Source organism: Ovis canadensis, chromosome 3 (assembly GCF_042477335.2).
Source record: "Ovis canadensis isolate MfBH-ARS-UI-01 breed Bighorn chromosome 3, ARS-UI_OviCan_v2, whole genome shotgun sequence".
NCBI classification, from domain to species: Eukaryota; Metazoa; Chordata; class Mammalia; order Artiodactyla; family Bovidae; genus Ovis; species Ovis canadensis.
The window spans coordinates 205,905,690-205,918,709 of record NC_091247.1 but is presented as its reverse complement, the minus strand read 5'-3'; the positions used below and the strand labels follow the sequence as shown (position 1 = coordinate 205,918,709).

At 36.5% G+C, this 13,020-nt stretch overlaps 1 protein-coding gene and 1 non-coding gene across 4 annotated transcripts in view; one reads left to right on the top strand and one right to left on the bottom strand.

Annotated features, from left to right (window-relative positions):
* PTPRO (protein tyrosine phosphatase receptor type O) overlaps window positions 1-13,020 on the top strand; it is a 275,424-nt gene that overhangs the window by 88,878 nt on the left and 173,526 nt on the right. The window lies entirely within an intron of this gene.
* TRNAS-GGA (transfer RNA serine (anticodon GGA)) lies at window positions 7,276-7,348 on the bottom strand. The gene has a single exon. It is a non-coding gene; the product is annotated as a tRNA-Ser (tRNA).

Genomic DNA, 13,020 nt, shown 5'->3' with positions numbered 1-13,020 from the left:
GTTTCACATGTGGTGGTGTATGTGTTTTCATGCTGCTCTTTCCAGTCACCCTCCCTCTCCTTCCCCCGTGTCCACAAGTGTGTTCTCTATGTCTTTGTCTCCATTGCAACCCTGCAAGTACTTTCATCAGTACCATCTTTCTAGATTCCATATACATGTGTTAATATACAATATTTGTTTGCCTCTTTCTAACTTAACTTCACTCTATATGATAGGCTCTAGGTTCATCCACCTCATTAGAACTGACTCAAATGCATTCCTTTTTAGGACTGAGTAATATTCCATTGTGTATATGTACCACAGCTTCTTGATCCATTCATCTGTCAACAGAAGACATCTAGGCTGCTTCCATATCCTAGCTATTGTAAATAATGCTGCAGCGAACATTGGGGTACATGTATTTTTTTCAATTATTGTTTCCTCAGGATATATGCCCAGTAGTGGGATTGTCGGGTCATATGATAGTTTTATTCCTAGTTTTTAAAGAAATCTCCATACTGTCTTCCATAGTGACTATATCAAGTTACATTCCCACCTAATTGGTAAATTTTTAGTTTATATTCTACCTGCACAGTAAACATTTGCCTTCTTATTCATTTGAAAGTTTGTACCCGTTTGATGTTGCACTAAGAGTAAAATTCAAACCCTTTTCCATGATCCACAAGGTCACGATCGACCGGATCGCTTCCCTCCTGGCCTCTTGCCATCTTGCTACACTTCTGGTGTCACTTGCTCCAACTCCACTGGCTTTTCTGACAATTCTTAAAGCACACCAGCCCTCTCTTAATTCAATGTCTTTATACTTGGTGTTTCCTCTGCCTGGAAACGTTTTCAGGCTCTTAACAGAACTAGTAGGGAGTAGTGTCTCATCTCTACAGTTTTAGCTTAAAATACCCTTTTAAAAGGGGCTTTCCCTGACCTCACTATCTCCTCTACCATTGTTTTCTGTCAGAGTCCCTGTTTATTTCCTTCATGGTACTTAGCTCATTTACAACCTTTTGTTTATTCAGTTGATCATTGCTTGACTCCCCTGAACAACACACACACCTCAGAATATAAAGTCTGTGATTACAATGATCCCATTGTCTTATTCTTCATTTTGTCTTCATTTCTTAAAAGAATGTTTGGTCCATACAATAATATTTGACCCAATAATATATGCATCCATCACAAGTCTCCAGTACTATCTTTCTTTCTAAAAATCTATGTTAATTTCATCAATGAAGGGTGGCATGTTGTGTTTTACATATTATTTATTGTCTCTAATTACTTATGGCACTGAACATTTTTACATATTTATTGGCCATATATATTTTTGCTGGAAAATTTCATGTTCTTTGCTCACTTTTCATTAAGGGGAATCATTTCATTTATTAGTAAGCATTATTTATGTAATCAAGATTTTGATCTCTTAACCATTTGCCCATTACAAATATGTGACTTGCAATGTTTTATAATTTTTGTACCCAGTACTTTCTCTTTTTGATATGAGAGTTTTCAGTGTTTTTCGGGTGGATGTTACTAATCATATTTCACAGGTGAGTAAACAGAGACTGAGAGAAAAATTTTACAAATGATTCATTTTTTATATGAATTCTCTAACTCAAAACTCATAGTTTTTTTCATTCTCCAGATCAGCTGATTTCTGCACATTTAGAGATGCAATATGTCTCAATGTCTGACAGTGGATATTTAGCCAAAGTTATATTTCTGTGCGTATGTTTAAGAGAAGAAATAAGTTTGATTGCTTTATGTCACATTCACATGAATATATCATGATGCTATCTAGTAAAAGATCTCAGGCCCCAGGGGGAATAAATTAGCAATTTGGGATTAACATATACATACTACTATATATAAAATAGATAACTAACAAGGACCTACTATATAGCATGGGAACTATATTCAGTATCTTATAATAAAAAAGAGTTTGAAAAATAACTGTGACTTTGCTATACACCTGAAATTAACACAGGTTTGCAAATCAACTAGATGTCAAATAAATAAATAAATAGATTCATGGAATCTCAATTTGAGAGAGGCTGTTCTGATGTTTTTCATGGAAATTGCTCATTTGCCTTCATGGAGATCATGTGGGCTAACTGAAACCTATATTTCTGAACTAAGGGCTAACTTGTTTTATAATCACCTCAGCATGGCAGCAGTGATATCTTGTCCTAATCAGACCCTCTAATTGATAGTCCTATATATCCTTGGCTAATACAAATGGGAATATGCATGATTTCCTAATTAGTTATTAGATGGACAAAAATGTTTAATAATATAAAACCCATTTGAGGAGAAGAAAATCAATGGTATTCTTCTTTGTGAACAAAATAGGAACCATTATCCAAGATTATCTTAATTTTCATTTGACTCTACAGAATATTGTATAATACTTGATAGGTGAATAGAATACCTACCATTAAGGGATCAAGTACAAATTCCCAATGTTTTTGTGTAGTTACTCAAAGAAACTACATTTCATATATTTCAGATATTAAAGTCAATAAATCTAATTTTTCATTGTGTTGTTTAATTATTTTATTTTAATTGGTGGTTCTTTTTGCCTTTTGGCCACCATAGCATAAGAAGGTACTGGCAGCATTGGGACCAGAATTCAGCGGTCACTGAGTCCATTATAATATTCTTGTAACCATAACTGACTATTTCTAACTCAGAGGATGGTTTGATTTGTAATTATCACAATTATATATGCAACCCATCTTCTACTGGCCGCTATATATGCAGTTATTGTACATGCAACCCCATGGATATAGCCCACCAGGCTCCCCTGTCGGTAGAATTCTCCAGGCAGGAATACTGGAGTGGATAGCTGTTTCCTTCTCCAGGAGAACTTCCCAACCCAGGCATCAAACCCAGGTCTCCGAATTGCAGGCAGATTCTTTCCACCATCTGAACCACCAGGGAAGCCTGGTCATTGCGCCTGGATACTCTTAAAGCAAATTTCACAAAGTGTGTAAGGATATATGGCAAGTTTCTGTAAGTCCAGAAAAGATATAAAGAATCATGAAACATCAAATGAAATTCATGTTTCTGGAGCAGCCAAATCAATCAGGAACCCTGAAACTTTAGTCCAAGTGCATGCTTTGATCAGCTTATAGCCCTATTTACACTGTCTACCTTGAAATATTGTCATTTTTTAAAGTGATTTAGGTACTGATTTTTAATCTTCTTTTTATTTTTGGTATTACATACAGACTTTTGTTTCCTTATTTTCTGATTAAACTGCCTTATATGCATTTTTCCTCTAGTGAACTTCCTTGGTTAAACAAAGCTGAAATGACATGGTCTTAGATTAAGTTTGGTGATGACTGTCTCCTCAAAGATTTGAAATTAGGTCACAGTAAAAAGTAAGTGCCGTCCCGAAAATAATTGTGCTAACAGAAAGTGCACACAATGTCATATAAATGATGAGACCCCAAAAGGATTATTATAGTATTTTGTTGATTTTCAGTTTGTTAATTCTCAATTTATGTTTGACACATCAGGATAAGGAATCAAAAAATCATAACAAGAGAATAATTTTGCACCAGCATAAAGTGGAATAGTATTAACACAATATTTAGCTTTAAAAAAAAAAGTTTTACTAGTCACTAAAGTGGCATGGACTTGAGAGACTAAATGATATTATCCTGATTAAAAACTAAACTAAAACAAAGATGTGGAAATAGTCAGTGGTTTGGGTACATAAAGGATTTTACAGCCATTTATTATTTGCGCTATTTAATTTGGTCACAGTCTGAGAGACTTTTCCCAAGTTTTGGATCCCAGGAACAAGATTATCACTTTTACATGGCTTAAACAATAAAGAATCTGCCTGCAATGTGGGAGACATGGGTTCGATTTTTGGATCAAGAAGATCCCCTGGAAATGGGAATGGCAACCCATTCCAGTATTCTTGCCTGGAGAACTTCATGGACAGAGGAGCCTGGAGGGCTACAGTCCGTGGGGTCACAAAAAGTTGGACATGACTGAGCAACTAACACTTTCACTCTCACTACATACTTCAGGGTTGTGGTCCCTTCATCATTTTCCTTAAGATAAGCTTCATCTCTGAGTTAAGGGTAAAAATGTATTCTAACCTCCAATTTTTTTAGACTCAGCATTATTTAGAAAAAAAGCTAAGAACAATGTCAGTCTAGATCCTGCTGTGGCTTGTAATCAATAATAGAAGTTATTTAAAGACTCATGAAAATTCATTTTGTACATAAACACAAAAATACCAACTTCTTTTCTCAGCTTGAATTCCTGGAATTTAGTTCTGTGTCTAATCCAAAACGTACTAAAAAATATCAATCTGTGAACAATTCTGGGCTCTGTGAAGGGAAACAGGATAAGTAAAAAATGCATTTTTCCTCTTCAGTAGCTTACTATATGGGAGAAGGAAATGGCAACCCACTCGAGTACTCTTGCCAGGAGAATCCCAGGGACAGGGGAGCCTGGTGTGCTGGTGTGCTGCCATCTATGGGGTCGCACAGAGTTGGACACGACTGAAGCAACTTAGCAGCAGCAGCAGCAGCAGCTTACTATCTACTTAAGAGTGCCAATACAGAACAAAGAAAGAACAAAACTATATGTATATTATTGCATAATGAGCTTCTGTCCAATTCTGTAATTACAACTGGGATTTCTAACTTTTCTCTTGCCATAACCCCAAACATTTTTATTCTCTTCCTCTTTTTTATTGTGTTCATCGAATATGAAAATTAGACCTCAGAGGATTTCTAAAAGAAGGAGGAGAAAATGAAAATGAAGAAAGACAAGAATGTAGATGACTATTCCTTCAAGTGTTTTATGGTCTTCATGCAGGACACTTGAAACTATCTATTTATTTATCAGGCTCATTCAGTTTGCCCTCCTAGCAATTTCAAAGTTGACTGCTCCTTCAAGATAAGGAAGTTAAAGGATGAGAAAGAGCAGGCACAGATGGTATGGGATGGAGGATTGGATCGAAAAGGCTGATTTGATTTCCTTAAAATCCCAAACTCTAGCTCAAGATTATTTTCTTCAGTATTCTCTCTTATCATTATTTAATTTTGGTCTCCATGATTGAGACACTATTGTCCCAAGAAAGAATACATATTTTATATTAACCATTTGAGTATTTACCTCCTTTGGATATTTGTGAATGTTTTTCTATGTTGAGGGAGGGAGATTTTTAATGGTATTGGCCATTACCGGTATCTGCTAGAATCATCACTGTTTTCTTCATTATCATATATTAGAAAAGCAGAGTGAAGATTTTAAGTATTGAAGTAAATACCATTTTTACTTTACTACTCTATGAAAGGCTGCATTATCAAGTATCTCTTCCAAATAAGGTCAGTGACATTCTGTGTTTGATAAAATGTCCATAGTTTTAGAAAGCAGATCAGTCATATGAGATTCCATTATCTTTTTAGGTAATTTGAAAAAGGTTTTAAGCTTGATGGAAGTCAAATTTCCTGTTTTTCACAAATGTTATCTCTGAGGTGTGAAAATAAAGGAAATGCACGTTATTTTCCATTAAAGGTGATCTAGCATACCGTAATTTCCCCTCAGCCATAATTTTTCACCTGTAAAGTGGAAGTACTCATATCAATCTGCTTGAGTTGTCAAGAGCATTAGGTATTTATAAAGAACTAAATTTGACAGATAAATATCAAATAAATGGTACTTGCTATTGTTTGTAATATATTGTCTACTTTTTCTTCAAGGTTGAATTCAGGTCCTAATTTTTCTTTCAAAATCTTCCCTGAAAATTCAACCCTTTGTGATCACTACCTATTCTAAACACTTCTCTGTATTTGTCATGTGTATTTTGGTATACACTACTTTGTACTTGGGCTTGCCAGGTGGTGCTAGTGGTAAAGAATCCGCCTGCCAATGCTGGAGATGCAGGTTTGATCCCTGAGTTGAGAAAATCCCCTGGAGAAGGAAACGGCAACCCACTCCTGTATTCTTGCTTGGAGAATCCCATGGGCAGAGGAGCCTGGCAGGCTATAGTCCATGGTGCCCCAAAGAGCTGGACATGACAGAGCTACTGAGCACACACACTCTTTGTACTTATATTTGTGTTTTTCATGTTTGTCTAATCTCCCCAGATAGATTGTAAACCTCAAGAGATAACAATAAATAATGCCATTTTGTATCTCTAGGATCTACCTAACATAGTACCCTGTGACTAGTTGACTCTCAATAAAAATGGAGGATAATTCAGTAATATTTCTGCTTCCATATTTTCATGATAAATGTGATTTCTATATTAACATCTTAGAGTTAAATAGTATTTTATAATAACTCCCTTTGAAATTCCAAACTGTCATTGGAATCTAATGAAGAAAAAATGAATCTGGTGGAAGTCAGCTAGTAAATATCACAATTGTGTCAAAACACTACAGCTGATTTCAAAGCCTGGCTTTGATTCTCACTCCGCCAATTTACGTTCCCCAAGATGTTCCAAGTTGGTGAAGAATCTACCTGCAATGCAGGAGACCTTAGTTCAGATCCCTGGGTCAGAAAGATCCCCTGGAGAAGGGAATGGCAACTTACTCCAGTATCCGTGCCTGGAGAATGCCATGGACAGAGAAGCCTGGCAGGCTTCAGTCCATGGGGTTACAAAGACTCAGACATGACTGAGTGACTAACACTGTCACTAAGATGTTTCAACTATAAGGGTCCTGACAACAAAGAGCTCAGAGACATTGCCAATGTACACAGACCCATGGCTTGGTTGCCTCTGTTGAGAAACATGCAGGACGTTTTGTCTGACATTTAGAGTTGGGAAACCGCACAAGCCAAGAGAGTATCTGCTTTCACTTGTCAACTAGCAGACAAGTATGTAAAAGTAATGTTTATTGTAATAACTATCCGCAGGAAGTAAGCTTTTATCAGCCTATAAGATGCTGATGCTCTCTCTCTTACTCTCAGAGTAGGGACCACTAGACTCAACAAGTGGAGGAAAATGTAAGAAGAGACAGCCTCATAGCAATGATGCCTGCTGATTAAGGTACACTGCAAAGTTATTGGTTCCAAATGATGGGAAAAAAGAGACAGACAGACAGAAAAAAAGAAGGGGGAAGAACATTTACAGATGTAACTAAAAAGAAAAGGAAATAAAAGATTGCATAAAGATGACACTGAAAGTGAAGTCGCTTAGTCATGTCTGACTCTCTGCGACCCCGTGGACTAGTAGCCTACCAGGCTCCTCCCTCCATGGGATTCTCCAGGCAAAAGTTCTGGAGTAGGTTGCCATTTCCTTCTCCAGGGGATCTTCCCGACCCAGGGATCGAACCCGGGTCTTCTGCATTCCAGGCAGACGCTTTAACCTCTGAGCCACCGGGGAAGATTTTTTTAATTTTTGGCCACACTGCACAGCATGTGGGATCTTAGTTCCCCAATCAGGGATAGAACCTGTGCCCCTGCGTTGGAAGTGTGGAGTCTTAACCACTGGACCAGCAAATGGTGTCCCAAAGATGACACTAGAAATATCAAGTCAATGAACAGAACTAGTGAAACATATATAAGGTGAATAGTTCCCTAAATGCAACAGGATCTGTAATGTGAGAGCAAATGTTAATCAGAATTAGCACAAAACTTCATGACTATTTCTTTTCCCCTCACAGGTACACAATGAAATCAACAGGATTATTGTTGAATACATTACCACTCAACATCAGTGTGCCAGAGGGAAAAAACAAAGTATGCAAAGATCGATGGTCTTCATTTCGAATCAAGTCCCTCTCTTTCATTTTCTTAATGTGTAGCCATAGTAAATTGTTCTGAGTCTCAGTATCCTAACTTAATAATGGAATTTTTTCCTTCCTGATGATTGAACATTCAGTAGGGTGGTTCCTATTGTATCCTATTTGTATAGAAGTTTTGGACTTAAAAAATGATCATCAAAGTTAGCACTGTGATGACTTAACATTTGATTATTATTTGAGGGGTGGCCAATAATGTCTAATGTGAACTGGGCTAGGTTGTGAGCTGTGTGCTTTGAGGGAAAACCAGAGAACTGGAAGAGCTATGAAGGAGACTGACTCTGAGAGGGTGAAAGCGAAAGTGAAAGTCGCTCAGTCGTGTCTGACTCTTTGCGACCCCATGAATTATACAGTCCATGGAATTCTCCAGGCCAGAATACTGGAGTGGGTAGCCTTTCCCTTCTCCAGGGGATCTTCCCAACCCAGGGATTGAACCCAGGTCTCCCACATTGCAGGCGGATTTTTTCACCAGCTGAAACAGAAGGGAAGCCCAGGTGTGAAGAGATAAATCTAGAAAAGGGAAGAAAGGAAAAAGGCCTGGTATTGGGTACCATACGTGTGAAAGCCTTGATGATGATATATCCCCAGAGGCAAGGCAAGAGGTTGCTGGGATAGTGGTAGATTGTGCAGTGGTGGTGGCGGGCGTGAGGGGGAGGTGGGGAGAAAGGATAATGCTGATGTTTTTGAACTAGTTAACAAAGAGGGTTCATAAATAACACTGTATTATTGGAAATTCTTTAAGGTAATCATGTTTGTTTACTTTCATTTACAATGTCAGGTTTCAGTATCCATTATTTAAGCTAAAATAATAGCAAACTAATAATAATATGTAATATTTATTATTTGCTATTTACATCATATTTACAGGACTTCCCTGGTGGCTTAGACAGTAAAAGAATCTGCCTGTAATGCAGGAGACCTGAGTTCGATCCCTGGGTTGAGAAGATTCCCTGGAGGAGGACATGGCAACCCACTCTAGTATTCTTGCCTGGAGAATCCTCATGGACAGAGGAGCCTGGCGGGCTATAGTCTATTGGATTGCAAAGAGTCGAACACAACTGAGTGACTAAGCACATTTACATCATATGGGTTTATGGACTGTCTCTAAATATTAACTGTGTTTTCATGACCCAAACATACAAAAGTGATTCTGTGTGAATCACTCCTTTGTAGTTCGTGTGCACTGGCATTTTCTGATTCCTTTTACCAGGAGAAAAAGAATTGAGAATGAAATTCATGTTGATGTATTGCAGAAACCAATACATTATTGGAGAATAATTGTTATTCTCCAATTTAAAAAAAGAAGCAAATATCATGCTAGAAAAGCAAGTGGAAGTTGAATATAATCCTATATATTCTGTATTAATTAAGTTACGTATACTTTGGGTGAAAATGGATTTCATTAATAATTTACAGATGTAATTGTAAAGATAAATTTACATTATTCTATGGAAACAATTTAGTCTATGAATTAAATTCAGATCTGCTTGTCATCATCAACTAATAGAAAGTCCTGCCAATCATGAAAATATTATTGCATCCTAATAGAAATCTAAGCATTAAAATAGAGAATACTGTAATCAGGGGAGTGAAATTTAGAATCATTCATGATCAGGAAACCACAGGTTCCTTATTGAAAAAGTGATTTATTATTGACGTTCACATGTAATGTAACACCTCATATTTGACAGTAAAATTGGAAGGAGAGTGATTTAAATCTTGGCATGAAAGGAATTAAGTGTCCCTGACAGCTAATTTTCCAAGCTGAGATCAGGATGCTATGCAATTAACTTCCTAAAGGAATTACATGGACAATTATGCAACGTTTTTGGTAATGAGGAAATATTAACTCAGTAAAGTCTGAGGAAGTAAACTGTTATGAGAAATGTGAAGTTAATGATTGCAAAAATTATATTTGAACTGTATCTTAAAGATAATGAATGCCCTTTAGGTCATTCAGTAATTTTAAAAATTACCTAATTAAAAAAGCAAGAAGGATATTTGGTAACTTAGACTGTATCTTTTCTTCAAGTCAATAAAAGCAATGATTCAAATCTTTAATCCCATCACCTCCTAATTGGTATACTCAGATAACTGTATATGGTTCAAAATAGTTATTTGCCTACATTTTTCTGAATATTTGATTCCACTGGCTTCATGTAAAATGTAAACTACAGCTTAATGTAAAAATAAAATAGAGTTCTGTGCAGGGGTTTTTCCTGGTAATAGAGCAGGTTTGCTTCAGAGCAAGTAGTCCTATCTTTAATTTCTTTAAATAATCTACTTTTATTGCTTCTCCTGGGCATGTGCCTTGCCCTTGGGAAGGGAACAGAAAAGGTTAAAATATCTGTAGAGAAGCTGAGAGCAAAGTAGTGGAGTTATAGACTCTCCGCATATTCACCAGTGACTGTGAATTGATACAGAAAGTTCTAATGTGTACAAATCACTACCATTCTAAAGTCTGACCATGACACTTGACCACATTCAACCCTGACCTAAATAGTTTGGTGGACACATTTGATATTTAAGATAGAAAGTCTAACGGACCACACTAAATACTACCATGGTGTTTAAATTAGGCAATCAGAATACAATCTCCTTGGAAAGTGATTTCCTGTTATTTCATTTTTTTTAATTTTTACTTTATTTTACTTTACAATACTGTATTGGTTTTGCCATACATTGACATGAATCCACCATGGGTGTTTTTTTTTTTAATAATTTAATCCTCACATAATTTAACACAGTGATTCAACATGTTTTGGGGTCATTTTACTCTACGTAACCTAGCCCTGTCACAGTTTGTGAGAAAATTAGCTATACTGGCCAAGCTGCATGCTTCAAGAAGTCTAAAAGCCATCTAAATTATTATCATTGAATAAGAAAAGAGACAATCATCAAGTGACTGGGAGAAGGGCTTGTGGGATGTTTCGCCAGGACCAGTTACTGCGTGTATATTTTCTTCACTCACTGGACTCTGATCCAAGTGTTGCAAAATTGCAAAACGTCTCTGGGGTCACTCACATGTGGCTGGGAAACTGTGAATTTTTAATTTGGAAACACCAGATTTTCTGGTGAGAATAAAAATTGAAAGATAACTTAATGCTATTTTAAGATACCCAGTCTTATTATTTCTTGTCCCAAGGGATACTGTTCCTTTTGAAAACCATTTTGAGAAATCAGTTTTGTCAGTATTTTGTATGTCTTTAAACCTAGGTACACTGTCAGTTACATCTTATATACATTTCAAGAGAGTTGAGGCTTTTTTATTAACAGGGCTAAAATCTGGCTGATACAATGCTTCAGAATAAAATGCTTTACAGTAAGAAAGGGTATCATGAGGTCATTGGGTAAATTACCCAAAATGTTTTTGTTTCTTTCTTTTTGTTAAGATATGTTTAGCTGCTGCTGCTTTGGGAGTGAAGAAAACCAACCCTTAATTAGCATTACTGTAACTTCTACTTTTTTTTGTCATCCTAGTTATAACTAGTTGACTCATTATAGAAAAACAACGTAATAAACAAACCAAAGTAATTGTTTTGAATAGTGTTTATTTTTTATCTTCTTATAAATGTATATTTGATCATCTTTACCTTCACGTGCTCACCATTAATTACTAGAAATAGTTTGTTGTTGTTGCTTAGTTGCTATCATGTTCGACTCTTTCTGACCCCATGAACTGTAGCCAGCCAGGCTCCCCTGTCCATGGGGTTTCCCAGGCAAAAATACTGGAGTGGGTTGCCATTTCCTTCTCCAGGGGATCTTCCTAACCCAGGGATCAAATCTGTATCTACTGCATTGGCAGGCAGATTCTTTACCACTGAGCTTCCAAGGAAGCCTAGAAACAGTATTATAAAGCTCTTGAAGCTGGAAAAGGCAAAGAAACAGGTGTTTCCTTGAGTCTCCATACAGAGCAGGTTCCTGTTAACACCTTGATGTTGGCCCCGAGAAATCGACTTCAAACTCTGACGTGCAGAACTATAGGACAGTGAATATGTGTTGTTTCAAGCCAAAACAGGACAAAAATCCCCCTTTGTGTACTTGCAAAAAATTACAGGCCAATGAACAGATGTTCTCGTTACAATTAATGTTTGGCTATGACTGTAAGTGGGATGACTATGCTTTGACTAAAAATACAGTTGTCTATTTTAAATCATTACTTTTTGAGATTAATAAGGTTTTAAAATATTTTAAATAATTAAAAGATTTGTTAAGTGGGAAAAATATTTATTTGATCTAATTGTTCCATGGCTAAAAAGAAGGTTTAAAATGACTGACATTTACTATATAGCACGGGGAACTCTGCTCAGTGTTATGTGACAGCCTGGATGGGAGGAAAGTTTGAGGGGAGAATGGATAAATGTATATATATGGCTGAGTCCCTTTGTTGTTCACCTGAAACTATCACAACATTGGCTATACTTCAACATAAAATAAAAGTTTAATTAAAAAAAGACTGACATGGCATCAAGGAACATATTTACAATTAAAGTTTAAGTGTCAATATGTTAAATAAATATTCCCATTTATCTAAGTACAAAATGTAAATTGAAAAGTAATTAGAAGAGAAACAATTGTTCTTTACCCCATCAGCTTTTATACAGTTATTTATCTAGTACAATGTTTATCAGACTCATCTAATCATAAGAATTTCCTGGGTCCCTTGTTAAAATATGATTCCCAGAAGTAACTGAGCACATCCTGACATACTTTTAGGAAATGTTGATTTATTTTTTGCATTAGAAGTGGATGCCTCAAAACTTACATATGGATGATATTCATAAGATTTAGGAATCTTATTAAAATGCAAATTTAGATACATTTATTACAAGCTCCCAAAAGATACAAACAGTGCTGTTCTGTAGACCACGCATTGAGTCAGCAAAGCATTCTAGAAGCATACAAACACCCACCACAGTGTCTCCTATGTAGCAGGTCCTTAGCAAATGTTTGCTGCTCAATCAGAATCTAGCTAGAGCCATTAAAAATAATGAAATAATGCCATTTTCAGCAACATGGATGGACCTGAAGATTATTATACTAAGAGAAGTTAGAGAAAGACAAATATATAATATTCTTTAGGGCGTCTGTCTGCAATGCAGGAGACCCAGGTTCGATCCCTGGGTTGGGAAGATCCCCTGGAGAAGGAAATGGCAGCCCACTCCAGTATTCTTGCCTGGAAAATCCCATGGACCACGGAGCCTGGTAGGCTACTGTCCATGGGGTCGCAAAGAGTTGGACACGACTGAGTGAC